Source organism: Salvelinus sp. IW2-2015, linkage group LG4q.1:29 (assembly GCF_002910315.2).
Source record: "Salvelinus sp. IW2-2015 linkage group LG4q.1:29, ASM291031v2, whole genome shotgun sequence".
Taxonomy (NCBI): domain Eukaryota; kingdom Metazoa; phylum Chordata; class Actinopteri; order Salmoniformes; family Salmonidae; genus Salvelinus; species Salvelinus sp. IW2-2015.
The window spans coordinates 63605622-63617127 of record NC_036842.1 but is presented as its reverse complement, the minus strand read 5'-3'; the positions used below and the strand labels follow the sequence as shown (position 1 = coordinate 63617127).

Below are 11506 nucleotides of genomic sequence, written 5' to 3'. Positions count from 1 at the left end.
AGCACGACCTGCCGGTCCTGACGCACACGCGACATCACACCCTTTGCCGCCGTGGATGCGCACGTGCGACGACAACATAGGCCGGCCGTCCCCATGGGATGCGTGATGCCTGCTAGCACACGACACCACCTCCCGGGACTGAGACGCACCACACACACACGCCCTCCGCCTGATAATGCTGGGCAACGCGACACACAGCCGCGCGGTCCCTGGGGTGAGTGGAGGGAGAAGCGCACACACACACACACAGCTGGCCCCTGGGACGCAACACACAACACACCCCTCCCCTGATGCGGCACACGCCACACACACCCCTCCCCTGGGGCTAGTCGACGCAAACACCACGACCCCGCCCCCTGCACGCACTAACACGAGCCTCCCGCACTCAGACGCCGACACCAGCACACACCCCTCCCCTGACGCACACACCACCTCCCTGACGCACACCACACGACACCCCTCCCCTGCACGAACACACACACCTCCCCATGACGCAACACAACACCTCCCCTGAGTGCGCACACAACACACCCCTCCCCTGACGCACACCACACCCCTCCCCTGACGCACACACACACCTCCCCTGACGCACCACACACACCCCTCCCCTGTTAAGCATCGCGCGACGGACACATCACACCTCGATCCCTGAATGCACTGTACACGTGACCTCTGCCCTATGCGTCACAGTCACACACACCCCTCCCCTGCGGATGAACGCACATACACCGCCTCCCTGAGCGTACACACCATGACCTCCACCCTGAGTTGAAAATTGGCCGATTACCACACAGTCACACTCCTCCTCACTGACGCCACACACACCCTCCCCTGACGCATCCACACACACCTCAACCCTGATGGCGCATACAGCACACACACCCCATCCCCTGGGAACGCGACAGCAACACCTCCCTGTGGATAGGGAATGACGCAGCACGCGGACCACAGCCTGCTCCCCTGATGCGCACACGCACACACCCCGATTTCCCTGATGCCGCACACGCAACACACCCCTCCGCCTACTGACGCAGGCACGCGAACACCCCTCCATACTGGCATACGCAACACACGTACCGTCCGGCCTGACGCAGTACACACACACCATCACTCCCCTGGACGCGAGCGACACACACACGCTCAACCTGAGGTGGGCGCAATAGGCACCAGGCGGTGTGTGTGTGCGTCAGGGGAGGGGTGTGTGTGCGTCAGGGGAGGTGTGTGTGTGTATGCGCATCAGGGGAGGTCGTGTTAGTGCGCGCACCAGAGGGCCTAGCCCAGCTTCTAGACAGAGATTGTACAGTATACTATATCTCTGTCTAGCAGTATAACACTTGCAAGTTATTTGCCGACCTGTGTCTGTGCCCGTTTGGTGATGCTTTCCCACTTCCCGAAGCTATACCCATAATCGGTAGATGGTTCTGATTGGGAGGTCGTCGTCTGCATGGCCGAGCGGTGCCCAGGAAATAATTAAATCCAATTGTTAGATTCTACCACCCCCCTCCAAATCAAAACCAAAACATGGATTCCATGTTGTGTTCTCACTTTGCGCACACACCAGTCTGTGTTTCACACCTGTTTGTCTAGCTAATCAGCCTTGCAATGTGCACCATGCTGCCCCAGAGGGGAAGTAGAGGAAACGTGTGCGTGCAAAGCGAGAACAAAACATTGCCATCCATATGAGCTGTAGATTTTGGGAGGGAGGGAAGCATCTAAACACTGGGTTTCATCGTTTTCATCGTTTTCGCTATGAAATGCCCTTAGACCTCATCTCATTCATGAATTTAATTATTAAATCAGAGGTCTAATATTGGGTTACAAAGAACCCAGCAGGAGAGCTGATTGATTAGCAGTGCACTGGGGTCTAATCATGCCCATAAGGAAGTTACACATTTTCTCTTCAAATCATTAATCAACCATACCACAAAACATGTTCAGGTATACCCTGAGTCCAAGACTGCAATGGAATCCTGGTAGTGAAGACCATAAACCAAGGTAGACAAAAAAATATTGATAACCTACTTACTCCATTAGGAGCAATTATTATTGAAGTCAGATCATATGATTTCAGATGATATTGGTTGAGTGGTGCCTGGCAGACATGCTGCATGGTGCTGAGAGATGACATCAGTCTTTGTCTATATGTAGTTAGTACTGACCTGGAGCTCAGTCTGAAAGAAGAACTTCTGTGGACACTGGGAACAGTCGTAGATCTTGTCCTCCTGACCGTGGACRGCAAAGATGTGCTGCTGCAGCTTATTGGCCTGGACAAAGACTGGGGGTGGGGAGAAGGAGAGGGCGTGTTAGATGATTGGTTTGGGATTAAAAAGACCAGTGACAGGGCAGAGCTATGCTAAACAGTGAGCTAGGTTACTGAATGAACTATGGAGGAAAAGTGGGAATCTGTCGCTCTCCGTGCAAATACAGAGGCGAGGGAAAGACACTCATTGCACTAAAACAACAACTTCAACAGCATAAATATAAATATAAAGAGAAAAGAGCGATGACAGGGAGGGGATTAGATATGGAGAGATGGGGAGACAGCCGGGTTTTTTTCTGTTTTGTTTCAGTAAACTTAAGTTTGCTGTGTGTGTGTGTGGAGAGTCTGAATTATTAACCCTCCCCAAAGGAGCAGCATCCCCTTACTTATTCATAACCCGCACAGGAATAGAGTTAAACTTTTTAAAAAGAGTGTTGTGTACCTGTGGGGGAAGGGAGTGAGGGTGGGGGGAGAACACAACCAAACAACTATTGAGAGGGAGGGAGAGAGAGAGAGGGAGGGAGACGGGGGGGCTGCTTCATGGTCTAAGCTTCTGATGCAGACAGACTAACAGAAACCGACAGACAGACAGACAGACATATAAGCAGGTAGACTCAGCCAGACAGCGAGGGATTGGGATGTCCAATTGATAGAGAAACATACAAAAAAGCAGACAGACAGACAAGCAGGAAGTAAGAGAACAGGCAGGAGACAATGGATAAAGACAGACAACATTTAGTCTCAGCTGCGGTCAGCCATGTCTGTGTCTCAGTGTCTATAATGATTTCTGACTCCCACAGCGGAGCTGGAAGTCCAATGTGACTTTGAGCCTGCTGCCTGGAGAGGCCTGGCTGCTTAACTCGGAGGACACGTACAGAGGGCCTTTAAAACAGCCGGACGGCCACAGAGGATTAGTTACCCTCCTCTTTCAACCTGCTCTTTATTCTCTGACCTCTCAGGGCCTTTCTGATCCGGGGCACATCAGACACAGGGGACCACGGCCAAGCCTGAAGAACCTTGAGCCGCTCTGCTTGGCCTGAAAGTCTTGGCTACACCTGGCCAGCCCGGTGCCGGTTCCCTGTGATGGTCGCTGTGACGGAATCATGCCGACTGTGGCTGGGCTAGTCTCTGGGCTAGTCTCTGTGCTAGGCCAACCCTGCCCTATGACTATGGCTGTGACTGAGTGGAGCTGACCGTGTCACAGGGAGTCTGGCCTACTCAAGGGGTACATCGACTCTAACTTTCCCATCAGCACGACAGGACTGTTAAAGGACCTGAGTTCTCCATCTCAGAAGCACAGAGTTGACCTCTGTGGAACATGTCTGCTAGGTCTACTTGGCTATTTGTCATAATATTTTCACCTTCTTGCACAATGGACTTGATTCCAATGTGTGGAGTAAGTTTTTTCTATCTTGGCTAATTACTACATGGACTACCATGTCTTTCCTGAGACAGGACTTCTCTCCAACCCAACTCTTTACCTCCCACTGAACTGATCGTTAATACAGTTCAATTCAGTAGTGGAGGAGGAGGGCTGCATGTTACCACAGGAGGGGTTATAGGGTGGAAGGTATGGAGAGAGGAATAAGGAGATGGAGAGGATTTATCTGGGTCAATGTATTAGCATCTCTGCTATTCAATGGGCGACAAAGTGCAGTGCAACTTTGTGTGAGGGCCTTCAGATCTAGTGGAACATGTGTTCATATCGTGTCTCTGTGTGTATGTTAATGTTGGTCAGACACTCAAGCACCTTGACTGCCCTCCACCTGGACCCCCTCTGAGGCCCCACACCGACCCCTCACCTGTGAAGCAGACGGGACACTTGAAGGTGCCGCCCATGCCCTCGAAGCTGTGCTCGATCAGGTGACACAGGAGCTTGGCCGGAGAGTCAAACATCTGGTTACACAGCTTGCACTCGTGATTGATGCCTTCCTCTGCAAAAGAAGAACACACCATACAACAAGGAGGGTCAGAAAGTGAAGGCGGGGATAAACATATTATACACACACATTATCGTCAAACACACACACACACACTCTCACTCATACACAGACACAAAAGGAAAAGTGTAAGCTCATGTACAGGTAAGTTTGTGTACTAAAGTATAGCAGTTCAATTCATTCATTGCCTCTCTCCTGCCTGTCTGCTCATGCTGCAGCACGTTGCACAGCTCCAACACATGCCTGTCCCTCTGCCTTGGCCACAATGTCCCTGTCACAGAGCCCAGAGAGGGATATCATGATCCTGCACTAACAGGTCCAGTCTGAATCCTACTGAGAGAGGGCTGTCCGTCCTTCCTTGCGTCTTTCCCTCCATCCTCTCCAGATCTGGCCTGTGTGACCGGCCCGCTCCCCCCCTCCCCTTCTCCCAGTGCCTCTTCTCTCCCGGCCGGTAATTGCCTGCCACCCCCAGTGGTCTGGGCTATGTGCCCTCCCCCTGCTCGCCGCTCTATTTTAAGCCTGCATGAATGACATCAGCGGCCCCCTCCGCCGTGGGACAGATGAAAGGTGGGCGTTGGGTCCTGGCTGGGTGCCTACGCTCCCGTCTTATCGGCCGAGCGTCACACAGGACCGAGCCGCGCCCGCCCCTGCACCATCATATTGCCTCCACTGCGCCCCAATCCTAGCCCCTCGCTGAGTCCCGAACCGTGGAAGACACCGCCGCCGGTCTCTGTCCCCCCTGATGGCAGTCTCCCCTGCCGTCCCACCACAGACAGCCTCCCCCCCATGCCCCGAGGTGCCCGCTGCTCAGCAACAGGGGCACGCAGGGTTGATAAAGTCTTCAATCAAACATCCCTGCACCCCATGACCCCCCCCCCCCCAATACCCAAACCACCTTCACTGATTCCAATCTCCTCTCTGTCTCAAAGGCTCCACAAGGGTGACTTAATCCCTGTCTGAATGGCTAGGGGAAGGAGGGGGGTGTGGGGCTGGTGTGCGGACGGGGCTTAGGGGATTGGCGAGGGCACTCCTTTGCTCTGCCCGTCCCCGCTGCTGCTTCCTCAAAGACATCACGTTTGGGTGGGATGCCTTTGTCAAACACACCTGAGATGGAGGTTGATTACCATTTCAAATATTACATTGAGGAAAGATTGAAGCAGCAGGTGAAATTTCTCATGAACCCAGAGACACAGAGAGAGATTCCCTCAGAACTGTCTTTGAGAGAAAACCCTAGAGCCACAACCACAATCAACAGCATCAACTGACCAATAGAATCCTGACCTACAAACACCAACTAACCAATAGAATCCTGATCTACAAACACCAACTGACCAATAGAATCCTGACCTACAAACACCAACTGACCAATAGATCTAGCCTACAGGTCCAAAAGTGAAAACCAAGGTGAAATGAGGGTTATGTATGGGAGACATCGGGAGAATTGAAGGCAACTATGAGTAAAGAGAGAACAGAGCTCAGTACAGAGAGCAGGGGGATAATTGGGCTGTCTGACAAGGGCCGGGGGCGCAGAGTGAGGGGGCCCAAAGCGTTTTTCTGTGTGTGTCCTACGAAAGTAATGTATTTTCTATGACAAATACAGTGGTTTTGATCAGTGAGTGGGGAGTGTACTCTGTCTGTCCTCCCTTTCAGAGCGTGGAGGGAGGGCTGGTGAGCCGTGCACTGACAGGCACAAAGCGGACTGGGGCTGGGTCGGTTGGGCTGTGTGTGTGTGTGTGTGGGGGAGGGAACCATGGAGAGATGACAGGACCCTGAAACATCCTGATGGCCCGCTTTGTGTCTGAGAGAGCATTTGATCCGCGAGACGGCCACACAGCTGCATGGCTGCTGCCCCGGGAGGCCCACGCTGGGGCAGGATGGGAGGGAAGGAGAGCAGAGGTTTGGTGAAGGTGAGTCCTATTAGTTTCACTAAACTAGAACACAAAACCAAACTATATTCAACTTGCAGAAAGTGCATAACATATACAGTAATTACTCCTGTACTACACTGCTATTAAATCACTGATGCAGAATATCATACATACAATCCTTATTAGTGGTTGATCTCTTTGCCATTCTATGACTATTAGACTACTAGCACCAACCGGTTCAATTGATTAACCACAAGTAAGAGGTTTCCAGACTTGGCACGTTAGATGAGTGTAGGCATGTTTGGTAGTAGCAGCATATAGAGCAGTCATTAGTACGGCAGAAGGGAGAGGTTAAATAGCTACAGGACATTTCATCCTTCAAAAGGCCCCACTTCAGCTATCTGTACCACAGATCAGACACGGAGAACAGGAAGAAAGAGTAGGAAAGAAAAGAATGGGGAAAAACACTGATCTGTTARGAGGCTTGATCAGTATGCAGAGTGAAGAGAAGAAGAGAGAGTGTGTGAGGGCGAGATAGAGAGACCGGGAGAACATTTAACTCCGATTGAGAGGGGAAAAAAACCTTCCCCACCTCCTAAGGTATGCACCATCTTAATTGAGAAATGGCATGACGCCGCCACATATACGCAGAATTACTGATGAAGGCTTGCCAGGACACTAATGGGAAAGAGAGAGGGAGTGAGACAGAGGGAGAGCGAGAGAGAGACAATGTGAGACATGGAAAGGGGATGGGAGAGTGAGGAAGCGAGAGGGGAGAAGAAAGAGCGATACAGGGAAAGAAAGAAGGTAAAGGAATACAGACTGAGGTGGATAGAGAGATTGAGGGCCTTGCAGCAGCGGAAAAAGGAAAGGTGTGAAGAAACAATATTTATGTATTATTCCTAAATTGTTATTCCACCAACTGAACAGGATTCTTATCCTGCACAAACACTGCTACGGCATGGCGGCTGCCTCTGTTGCTGCTTAGCCAATGTGCTTCCAGCTAATTGACCAGAGGGAGGCCAGGTGGCGCCCTGACTCACAGCCCTCCCCGGGGACAGTCCCGTCTACACAAGCCCCCCCCCCCCCATCMCCTCCCCCYSTCGGCYCCYCYCCCCCMCCCMCCCACAACACCCTGCAGCGTGCACTGGCACACAAATGAGCTCCTTGGTTGGGAGCTGGGCCTCCCCAGGGCCCCGGCCCCACTCCCCTCGCCCTGCGGCCTAAAACCTGGCCTGGCGATTGATGGCAGGGACGGCAAGAGATACACCAGGGGAGAGCAGAGGGAGGGAGGGGGGCAGGAGGGCTGAGTGGTTGAGGGGGTGAGATGGAGGTGCTTGGCTCCTCTAGGGGGCTAGCTCAAGGTGTGTTGCCATGGAAACACAGAGGGAGAGGAGGGAGAAACGGAGGCATTCTGAGCTTGACCCATGGTGGTGGGGCGGCAATGTGGGCCAGAGTATACACACACACACACACCTGCTGCAGAGCTGGAGGGGTCCCAAGAGCTCTCCACCTCTACTCTTCCTCTCAGACACACACAGAATGCTGCAATGCTGAGGTGATCCCTGGAGCTCCTAACACCCACACATAGACTCTCACGCGCCTTCACTCAATCTCTCTCTGACACAAACATCTTGTTTACACACAAACAAACTCTCCGTCTGCCAGTCCGTCCATCAGTCATCGCTATTCACTACTCTACTATCACCAGTTTAGTGACTCTGCTAGTGACTATCCCTCTCTATTCTTCTCTTCATTCCTCTCCCTCTCTCCTGGCCACGGCTCTGGTTCACACGTTTCCTATTATCTGTAGTAAATATTTCCGGAGCGCACTCTCCGGCAGCCAAGCGTGATGGAGTCTCCGGCTCCAGATATTTTTGGCAGACGTGGACAGCATATGGAGCTGACCAGCTTGGAATCTCCTATCAGATTACATAACAGTAGGATGCTGGATCTCTCCACTCCGTAGAAACCAACCTTCATGCAAACAGACAAACTCTCCTTCCAAAGCACACTAGATAATCACAGTTCTTCCCCCCTCACTCACTCTATCATCTCCCCCTCCTCTCACCAACTCCCTCCATCAAAATTATTGTTAAAACTCTGCTATTCCTTGACACTAGGAGGTTCCTCAGAGGAGGAAGGGGAGGACCATCCTCCACAGTAAATGTCAGAAAAATGTAAATAGTGAAACTAACTGTTTTGCAATGAAGGTCTACAGTAGCCACAACAGCACTGTAGGTTAGAACCTCCTCTGGGTACATTGACTTCAATACAAAATTTAGAAGCCTCATGGTTCTCACACCTTCCATAGACTTACACAATAATTACGACAACTTCCGGAGGACATATTTCAACCTATCAGAGCTCTTGCAGCATGAACTGAAGTTGTCCACCTAATCAAATGATCAAATAATTAATCTAGTACTTAAAGCATAAACTACAGCTAGTGAGTACCGCAGCGCATAAAATGTGGTGACGAGTTGACTCGTCAAGAAAGACAATACAGTGGCTTGCGAAAGTATTCACTCCCCTTGGCATTTTTCCTATTTTGTTGCCTTACAACCGGGAATTAAAATATATTTTTGGGGGGTTTGTATCATTTGATTTACACAACATGCCTACCACTTTGAAGATGCAAAATATTTTTTATTGTGAAACAAACAAGAATTATCACAAAAAAATTGAAAACTTGAGCGTGCATGACTATTCACCCCCCCAGAGTCAATACTTTGTAAAGCCACCTTTTGCAGCAATTACAGCTGCAAGTCTCTTGGGGTATGTCTCTATAAGCTTGGCACATCTAGCCACTGGGATTTTTGCCCATTCTTCAAGGCAAACTACTCCAGCTCCTCCAAGTTGGATGGGTTCCGTTGGTGTACAGCAATCTTTAAGTCATACCACAGATTCTCAATTGGATTGAGGTCTGGGCTTTGACTTGGCCATTCCAAGACATTTAAATGTTTCCCCTTAAACAACTCAAGTGTTGCTTCAGCAGTATAATTAGGGTCATTGTCCTGCTGGAAGGTGATTCTCCGCCCCAGTCTCAAATCTCTGGAAGACTGAAACAGGTTTCCCTCAAGAATTTCCCTGTATTTAGCGCCATACATAATTTCTTCAATTCTAACCAGTTTTTCAGTTCCTGCYGAGGAAAAACATCCCCACAGCATGATGCCACCACCACCACGCTTCACTGTGGGGATAGTGTTCTCGGGATGATGAAAGGTGTTGGGTTTGCGCCAGACATAGCATTTTCCTTGATGGCCAAAAAGCTACATTTTAGTCTAATCTGACCTGAGTACCTTCTTCCATATGTTTGGGGAGTCTCCCACATGCCTTTTGGCGAACACCAAATCTGTTTGCTTATTTGTTTCTTTAAGCAATGGCTTTTTTTTCTGGCCACTCTTACGTGAAGCATAGCTTTGTGGAGTGTGCGGCTTAAAGTGGTCCTATGGACAGACACTCCAATCTACGCTGTGGAGCTTTGCAGCTCCTTCAGGGTTATATTTGGTCTCTTTGTTGCCTCTCTGATTAATGCCCTCCTTGCCTGGTCYGTGAGTTTTGGTGGGCGGCCCCCTCTTAGCAGGTTTGTTGTGGTGCCCTATTCTTTCAATTTTTTTAATAATGGATTTAATGGTGCTCTGTGGGATGTTCAAAGTTTCTGATTATTTTTTATAACCCAACCCTGATCTGTACTTCTCCACAACTTTGTCCCTGACCTGTTTGGAGAGCTCCTTGGTCTTCATAGTGCCCCTTGCTTAGTGGTGTTGCAGACTCTGGGGCCTTTCAGAACAGGTGTATATATACTGAGGTCATGTGACACTTAAATAAAGTCCACCTGTGTGCAACTAATTATGTGACTTCTGAAGGTAATTGATTGCACCAGATCTTATTTAGGGGCTTCATAGCAAAGGGGGTGAATACATATGCACGCACCACTTTTCCGTTTTTAATTTAAATTTTATTAAACTTTTTTTTATTTTTTTTCAATTCACCAATTTGGACTATTTTCTGTATGTCCATTACATGAAATTCAAATAAAAATCTATTTAAATTACAGGTTGTAATGCAACAAAATAGGAAAACGCCAAGGGGGATGAATACTTTGCAAGGCACTGTAGTTTAACCATTTTTAAGAAATTAATATCTTAAATGGAGGAGCAAGAGAGAGAGAGCGATAGCTATATTCCGTCTTTTTTTCACACTTTCACTTAGCTAGCAAATGCAGCTAGCTAGGTTAGCCTACTCAAACACCCGGCTCAAACAGAGGGATGCTATGTTACCTAGCTGGCTATTCAACACTGGAACTCTTCCAAGTCAAGGTAAGCTTTTGGTTTTACTAATTTATTACCACCGGGGCCCGCCGGTGTAACTGCTAAACTGCTTACTGACTGTACTGCATGATTGTAGYGGGTTTACTAACATGTTAATTCTATTAGCTATGTTGACAATGACATTACTTTAGCTAATATGGTGACAACGACTTAGGCTGTGTGTAACAGTTATGATATGAAGGTTTGGCTTGGAAAGGTTGTTTCGGTTGGTTACAGACAGCTGATGTGTTGTTCACGGAAGTCCATAAGCAAAGGGAAAAGGTGAGAAGAGCGGGTAGATACAAACAACTTGTTGCATTCCTTATCGTATGTGGCTATGAAAGTGAACTGTTTGTGTGTGATCAGGGGTGTATAAACAGAAGCAAACGGTCCAAAATGGGGATAAACATTCCTGAATTAGTCCAACAGAAACTCTTGTTTGCAACTGTTAGACTAATGATTACACCCTAGATCAGCTAAATGCAGGCAAGAGTGTGCAAGGCGATATTGAATGTGTCACTGTCTGTCACCTCAAATCTTTCTCTCAACCTGTGTGCACCTATGTTGTAAACTTTCATTCATAGGCTAGGTTGTAGCAACCTCATGATGGGTAGAAGGAACATTTGAGTATCATGTAGTAGTCTAAACCTATCAATGTTACATTGAACTGGGTGAATTGAATATGAATGGCAGTCATCCAATATGCTTTAATAGAAATAAGGCCATACTCAAAACAAATGATCATCCTCACTCATCTTAGACTGTACCGACCGCCACTGCTTGACACGCTTTTGGCGAGCTTGTGACCTAAAGACTGGTGTACTTGGGGAACAGTGGGAAAATGTCCACCATGATAGGTGCACAATGTTCGGGTCCCAAGGTTTTCCATTCTGATTGGGTCTGACACACTGTAAGGTCAAATGGACCAAACTGCTCACTCTGAACTGCAGAACAGAAGCCATAGTACAAAAGCCTCTGTGACTGGAATCCCTCATCTCCAAGATCCCCCTCATCTCTGACAAGGTCCTCAATAACCCTGCTAGTCCTATTCTACTGAACTACTAACCACTACTCTTTTTTCCTCAGACCAACTCCCCACCTCCAACCAATCACATCTCATCCCTC

The 11506-nt window shown here is 49.2% G+C and overlaps 1 pseudogene; it reads right to left on the bottom strand.

Annotated features, from left to right (window-relative positions):
- LOC111960979 (zinc finger protein 423-like) overlaps window positions 1-11506 on the bottom strand; it is an 88808-nt pseudogene that overhangs the window by 19030 nt on the left and 58272 nt on the right.